Source organism: Canis lupus, chromosome 35, assembly GCF_003254725.2.
Source record: "Canis lupus dingo isolate Sandy chromosome 35, ASM325472v2, whole genome shotgun sequence".
NCBI classification, from domain to species: domain Eukaryota; kingdom Metazoa; phylum Chordata; class Mammalia; order Carnivora; family Canidae; genus Canis; species Canis lupus.
Window position 1 is genome coordinate 24,400,129 of NC_064277.1, and position 6,715 is coordinate 24,406,843.

The window sequence follows — 6,715 nt, forward strand, 5'->3', positions numbered from 1 at the left end:
GTAAGATGCCACGCCCCAGGGGCATTGAGATCCACACTTCAGTGGGGGAAGCACGCTCTGAAAAATGGTAAGGAATTTGGATCTGATTTAAGCTGCAAGTGTTGCCTGGCGAGCTGAGGAGACCCCAGGGCCCTGGTGCCTAGACCCAGCCAGACCTAAAGGAATCACCACAGGTTCTTGTTCTTGTCATGAGAAGGAACTCCAGGGCAGATGCGCAGCACAGAGAACAAGTGGGAAAGTTTTTTAAAGCAAAAAGTAAAGTACAATCTCCAGACGTGGGAGCAGGCAGAGAGAGAGAGAGCAAGCTGCTGCCCCCGGGTTTGTGGTTTCTATTACTGACAGTTGTTAACTAGGGGGCAGAATATTTATTACTTGAGGCTGGAAGCAGGGTTTCTGGCTTTTTCTTCCTAACCTGCTCAGGGATTTCCTGTGGTGGCTCTGCCACCTGGGGCCAGTCTGGTGTGATCCGGCTCCTCTGGTGGTGGAGTGCTGCCAGGACAGGCCTGGACCTTCCCCGCAGCTGGCCACCACCTCCTCCTTGCTGGCCTCCAGGCATCCTGTTAGAGCTTCTCTGCCTGCTCCGACAGGAGGACCACTGGCAGGTACAGGGGGAGCCTGCCACGGTGACCTTCCCTCCCTGTGAGGAGCAGAGCCACGGGGCAGGGTTAACTGTGGAGGAGAGAGACTATTCAGGAGACGGTTGCAGCTGGCTATGCCAGAGATGATGGTGCAGGCTTGGGCCATAGTGGGAACCATGGAGTCCCAGAATGTAAATATAGGTTTTCTTTGGAAGCAGAGCTGATAGGACTTGCTGGTGGGTTAGATGCTGGGGAGTTAGACGCTGGTAGTGAGGGGAGGAGAGAAGCAGGGATGACTTTCCAGTTTGGGCTTGAGCAGATGTGTAGACGGCAGCCACTAGGAGAAGAATAATTCAACTGAGTTTCTTTTGGTGGGATTGGGATTCCATGTGCCCGTTCTGTGTTTGGTACATGCTACTTCTGTTGTCAGGGCTCTCTCCTGTGGTGGATAGGATCACTGCTCCTAATTCTCCTGTTGTCAACCATGTGTCTTTGCAGTGCCACACCTCCCTAACTTGGGGCTTGGCCAGTGGAATATCAGTGAAATGGACCAGGACTCTAAATGTGCTTTCATAGTTTGACTTGGCCCCTTAGCCTCTGCCACCTGCCAGGAGTGGGAGTTGCACATGCCTTGTGGGTCTGGTCTCAAACAAAAGAGACTTCTCAGCTGACCGGAACTCTCCCTCCAGCGTGGAGTCCAACCTAGTCAGTGAATCTCAAGTAAGTGCACCCTGGACCAGCTTTACCGCAGTCACCTGCTCACCATGAAGGAGAAAATAAATGTTGATATAATCTCCTAAGATGTTTGGTTTTTGTTTGGAGGCATGATTACAATAGAAAACAGTCTAATACGCATACATCCAGTGTGGAGTTGGTGTTATTACCATTATTATTTTTTTAGATATAAGAATGGTAAATTTTTTAAAAATGGTAAATCCTTGCCACTGATCCGTTGGGGATCTATTTTGGCTATGTCTGAGGTTCCTATTTTGTGAATCAGAGCAGCTTAATCATCTTGCTGAGCATGATGATGGGGTGGAACCCAAAGACCCAGGGCCCTGGCCCTCCCCACACAGGGAAAACAGGCTTAACTCCAGGGCAGGATCTGGTTATGAAGGATAACCCCAGGGGTGAGAAGACTCCCTTGCACCTGGAAATCTGTTCCTAACCTGCCCACTATTTCCTGAAGTCTATTTATTTTTTATTTATTTTTTTTAAAGATTCATTTATTTTAGAGAGAGAGAGTAAGCACACTAGCTGGGGAATGGGCATGGGGGAGATGAAGAGGGAGTGAGAAGCAGACTCCCCACTGAGCAGGGATTCCCAATGTGAGACTTGATCCCACGACCCTGTCATGACCCGAGCCATGACCCGAGCTGAAATCAAGGGTTGGACACTTAACTGACTGAGCCACCCAGGTGCCCCTCCTGAAGTCTTTTTAATAAGAGACATAGCCTTTTATTCAATGATTAGAAATCACAGATTTCAAAGGCAATATAAAAAAAGTAGAGCAGGGACACCTGGGTGGCTCAGCCATTGAATGTCTGCCTTCAGCTCGGGGCCTGATCCTGGGATCCAGGATCTGGGATCGAGTCCCACATCGGGCTCCTTACAGGGAACCTGCTTCTCCCTCTGCCTATGTCTCTGCCTCTCTCTCTCTCTCTCTGTGTGTGTGTCTCTTATGGATAAATAAATAAAATCTTAAAAAAAAAAGTAAAGCAAATGAGTTTTTAAGGAAAGTAATGATGATCTCCCCTTCTCTCTCTCCTTTTCTTTCTTTCTTTCTTTCTTTCTTTCTTTCTTTCTTTCTTTTCTTTTCTTTTCTTTTCTTTTCTTTTCTTTCTCTTTTTTTTCAATCAGTGGCTTGGGCATCTACCACTGTCTTTCAGGCACTGACTCCAGTTCCCCTCAAGTATGGAAATGCGAAATACTAGAGGCTTCATCTTACAGATAAGCATAGGGTTAAAAAGTCAGCAGGCCCTGGGCATCTGAAACTGAGTACACCGAGGAGACTGGATATCCTGAAGTCAAACTTCTCAGATTCCACAAATTGGCCTCACATACAGTCTATTTTTAAAACAAACAGAAATAGGGTCTAAAGGTATGTGCTTTGTTCAGTGCAGGGATGAGTCTGTGCAAGTTCTCTGACTCTTGATGTCAGTTAGAAATTGCCATCCCTGGAGCGGAGACCAATGTTTCTGAACAGTACCTCTCTCTTAGCTGACAATAGCCCACAAACAAACAGACAAACACAAAAACAAGGCAGAAGAGACTGGGGGCACCTGGGTGGCTCAGTGGTTGAGCATTTGCCTTTTTTTTTTTTTTTTTTTTCCGTCTGTCTTTGACTCAGGGAGTGATCCTGGGGGCCCGGGGTTGAGTCCACATTGGACTTTCTGCAGGGAGCCTGCTTCTCCCTCTGCCTATGTCTGCCTTTCTCTCTGTGTGTCTCTCATGAAGAAATAAGTAAAATCTTTTTAAAAAGAGAGACAAAGAAGAGATTGTCTGCAAGGTTCATTTGTGTTCCCCATTGTAGTTAATCTAGAAAGTGGGGCTTGTTTCTTAGGTGTGCTTTGAATAACAACAGCTTTCCTCACTGAGGCCAAGGAACCCATCCACCTGTCCACCTTCCAGAGTGTAGCATTATCACTAGTAATGAGCGGTCCAGTGGGGGAATACATTTCCCAGCATCTCTTGCATGGGCGGGAGGGGGATGGACTGATTCTCAGCAATAGAACATGGTAGCAATAAAGCGTGTCACTTCTGAGCCAAAGCCTTTAGGAGATGACCACTTTCTCTTTCTTCTTTCTAGCCACAGGTGGAGGACTCTGCTGTCAGGGATGGGAACTCACAGATGAAAGGGGTCACACCGATAAAACCTACTTGCCAACTAGGAGCAACTGCATTGACAATTATGTGAGCACAACATTATTAATTACTGTTGAATTGAGCCCCTGGCATGTTGGAATATACTTGTTACAGCCACTCACAAGAGTCTAAGCAAGTATATGCCTTCCGTGTCCTAGAATATATAGAAACAGCAACAGTCCTTCAGGGAGGCAGTGTTTGCAAAAGTTTCCTCACTTTCTCCAGCCTTGGAGCCCATCCTTAAATACCCTGAATGCAAATGACAGCAGAGGAATTTGGTGACGTTCACCTTGTCATCAAGGTTCCCCAGGGCCAAGAACACCTTGAGCTTATCAACAAGCCTGGGGCTCTGGTGTGTATATGATGCAGCATGGGGTGGTGGGGGAGTGGTGGACATGCCTCCTGGAGCCCTTGCCTGAACTTTAGCATGGAGTTTGGAAATCAGGCTGCTACCTCCTGTCAAACTAATGTGGATCCTCCAGGCAAGGATGGAATGTTTCATTTTTATTTATTTATTTATTTATTTTTAAAGATTTTATTATTTATTTACTCATGAAAGACACAGAGAGAGATAGAGAGGCAGAGACACAGGCAGAGGGAGAAGCAGGCTCCACGCAGTGAGCCTGATGTGGGACTCTATCCTGGGTCTCCAGGATCAGGCCCTGGGCTGAAGGCGGCGCTAAACCGCTGAGCCACCCGGGCTGCCCGTGTTTCATTTTTATTGATATGATTTCAGGCACGAAGCTTTTTGGTAGACTGTTAATATTACAGACCAAGTTTCCCAGTGAGTAAGAAAGCACGAAGCACTCAGAGAAGGGGCTTGTTGGTGTCTTTGTGACTGCAGCATGATATTGGGAGAAATAATATTTCCCAGTCACCATGTAGTTGGCTTTAGCAAACACCTCTGCTATCCCATCCTGCTGACAGGCAGGGCAGATGTTTACATTCTGAGCTAGCCTGTACTTCCTCAGTCCTCCGTAATGCAATGCCCATTCTTCTATTTTATTGTGTCTCTGGACTCAACCCCATGCCTGTCTTCAGTCTTTTGCAATCTTATGATTTTATGCCAATCCCTCTTCCAGTGGCTTGTGGGCTCCCCCATCCTACAGGTAGGTCCTCAAGAACATCCAGTCCCTTCCTGTGGAACACTTCTCCCAGCAGGTGCCAGAGAATGAACAGAAAGTAGCACAAGCAGGGCTTGTCCAGCCTCAGGCTGTCCTGCAAGGCAGTTCCAGAGACCTCCTGCTTCCATGAGCCCTATTGGAGTGGTCAGGTACCCAGAGCCAGACTGTCAATAGTGTTAGGAATGGCCAAGAATTTAGGAGCTATGGATACCCAGATAAAAATAAACCACTGATTATTTTTTAAACATTTTATTTATTTATTTATTTATTTATTTATTTATTTATTTATTTATTTATTTATTTATTTGACAGAGAGAGAGAGAGAGCACGTGAACATAAGCAGGAAGAACTGGGAGTCTGACTCCGGGCTCAATCCCAGGACCTCGGGATCATGAGCTGAAGGCAGACACTTAATCACCTGAGCCACCCAGGCACCCCTACACTAATCATTTTAGAGCATACAACTGAACGTTACTCCTACACATATTTCAAATACTGTATTGGTGCCTTGAACATTTCACCACTGTATTCTACTTGACAGGTGTGCTCCAGTATCCAGGGGAAAGTGCACTGATATCTCTGCCGCTTACTTTAAAAGGCATGAAACAAAAAAATGAATAAAGATTGAAATACATACGGAAGAGTGAATAAGGGGACGAATGGAAGGATGGATTATAACAAAGAGCCAGTCTGGCAGTTCCGAGAGACATCTATGCCCCTGCCTCCTTCTGACTATATTCTCTGCCATCTCAGCCTGTGGTCTCCGGGGCTTCTGCTCATTTCTCCGAGGGACCTGGGGGCAAATGCTGAGTTCATGCTCCAAATCCACCTTGGAGCACTCCTGGCTGCTCACTAGGAACTGCCTCCATCTCCTTCCAACTGTTTCTGCAATGACTTTGAGAACTCCCTCTGACGCCATCGCTATCGCAAACATATCAGTAAAGCACTTCCTCCTGGGTCTGAGCAGGGGAGTTGAAGGGCAGGGATAGGAAGGATAAGAAAACCAGCCAAAGGCCCCCAGGAACACAGCTGCACCTGGGCAAGTGGTGTTTATTCCCCGTGGCAGCGAGGGGGAATGTGCTTCAAGTGGGACTGCGATATCTCAGGAAGTCAGAGTGTCTGAGAGGTGTCAGAGAGGACTTGGCATAGAATTTGGGCTTGTGTAGGGAATTTGAGGGAGGGCTTATGGAAGGGGGGCTTTGCTCTGGGTTGGATGCTGCCGGGGAGGTGGGGCACGTGTAATTCTGTAGACAGGTATCTTAATAGGTCTTATGTAGGAGGAAGACTAGATCTAGGGAGGCTACAGCAGTAACTGATGAAGAAAGCACAGCAGTCTCTCAAAGCCTCTCTCTCAGAGGGGGATATTTGGTCCCAGCTGTGGAGTGGACACACTCATGTTTTCCTCCACGTTCATACACTGCTGTTGAGGGTCTTGTTTTCATCTCAATCCATCGTAAGACAAAATGCTCTTGTCTGATGCTGCTGTGTGAAATTGCTATGTTCAACAGAACACTGAGACCAGGCCCATATCCAGCTGTTAGACATGTCCCCTTCTCAGGGCTCCCTGAGCTTCTAGCTGGATTTGGTCAATGGGCAGCCATAGCAAATGATGGAAGGGGGAGAGAGGAGAGAGAAGTCTGGGAACTTATTCTCCCGGGCTCTCCCCTTGCAGGGCTCCTGTAGCTGGCTACACATTCCCCTTCAAAGGTCACAGCTCCTCTGAAAGGAGCACTCTCTACATGACTCTGTTCTTTTAGATCTTCACAATAGTCTCTTCTCCTTATCTATTTGGGGTTAGGGCTGGTGGTAACAGCTCCAGCATTCCTGGGCCTGGGTATAGCTCCATCCTACCTTTTTGTAAACAGCTCCTTAGGGAGACCCTTCTTGAATTATCCAATGTGAGTGTGCTGACTGATGCCTGCTGGGAACCTCCCCAATGCAAGAGGCTCCCCAGATGGCAGGCTCATAGACCTTCTGCAGCGCTGGGCTCTGATAGAACTTCATATTGAAATGAAGCATTATGAAGATGGCAGGATCCGCCTGGAGGGCATGTTCCCCACTTGTGTCCCCAGCCCCAAGCCCGGGGAAGCCACCTCCAATGAGAGAGCCTGCCAGCCAAGCAAGGCAGCCTCTTTGGTTGCAAATGGA

The 6,715-nt window shown here is 47.6% G+C and overlaps 1 long non-coding RNA gene across 1 annotated transcript; it reads left to right on the forward strand.

Annotated features, from left to right (window-relative positions):
* LOC118353429 (uncharacterized) lies at positions 1 to 3,491 on the forward strand. The gene is made up of 3 exons (XR_004812339.2): positions 1 to 67; positions 1,077 to 1,298; positions 3,388 to 3,491. It is a non-coding gene; the product is annotated as an uncharacterized LOC118353429 (long non-coding RNA).
* The last annotated feature ends 3,224 nt before the right edge of the window (positions 3,492 to 6,715 follow it).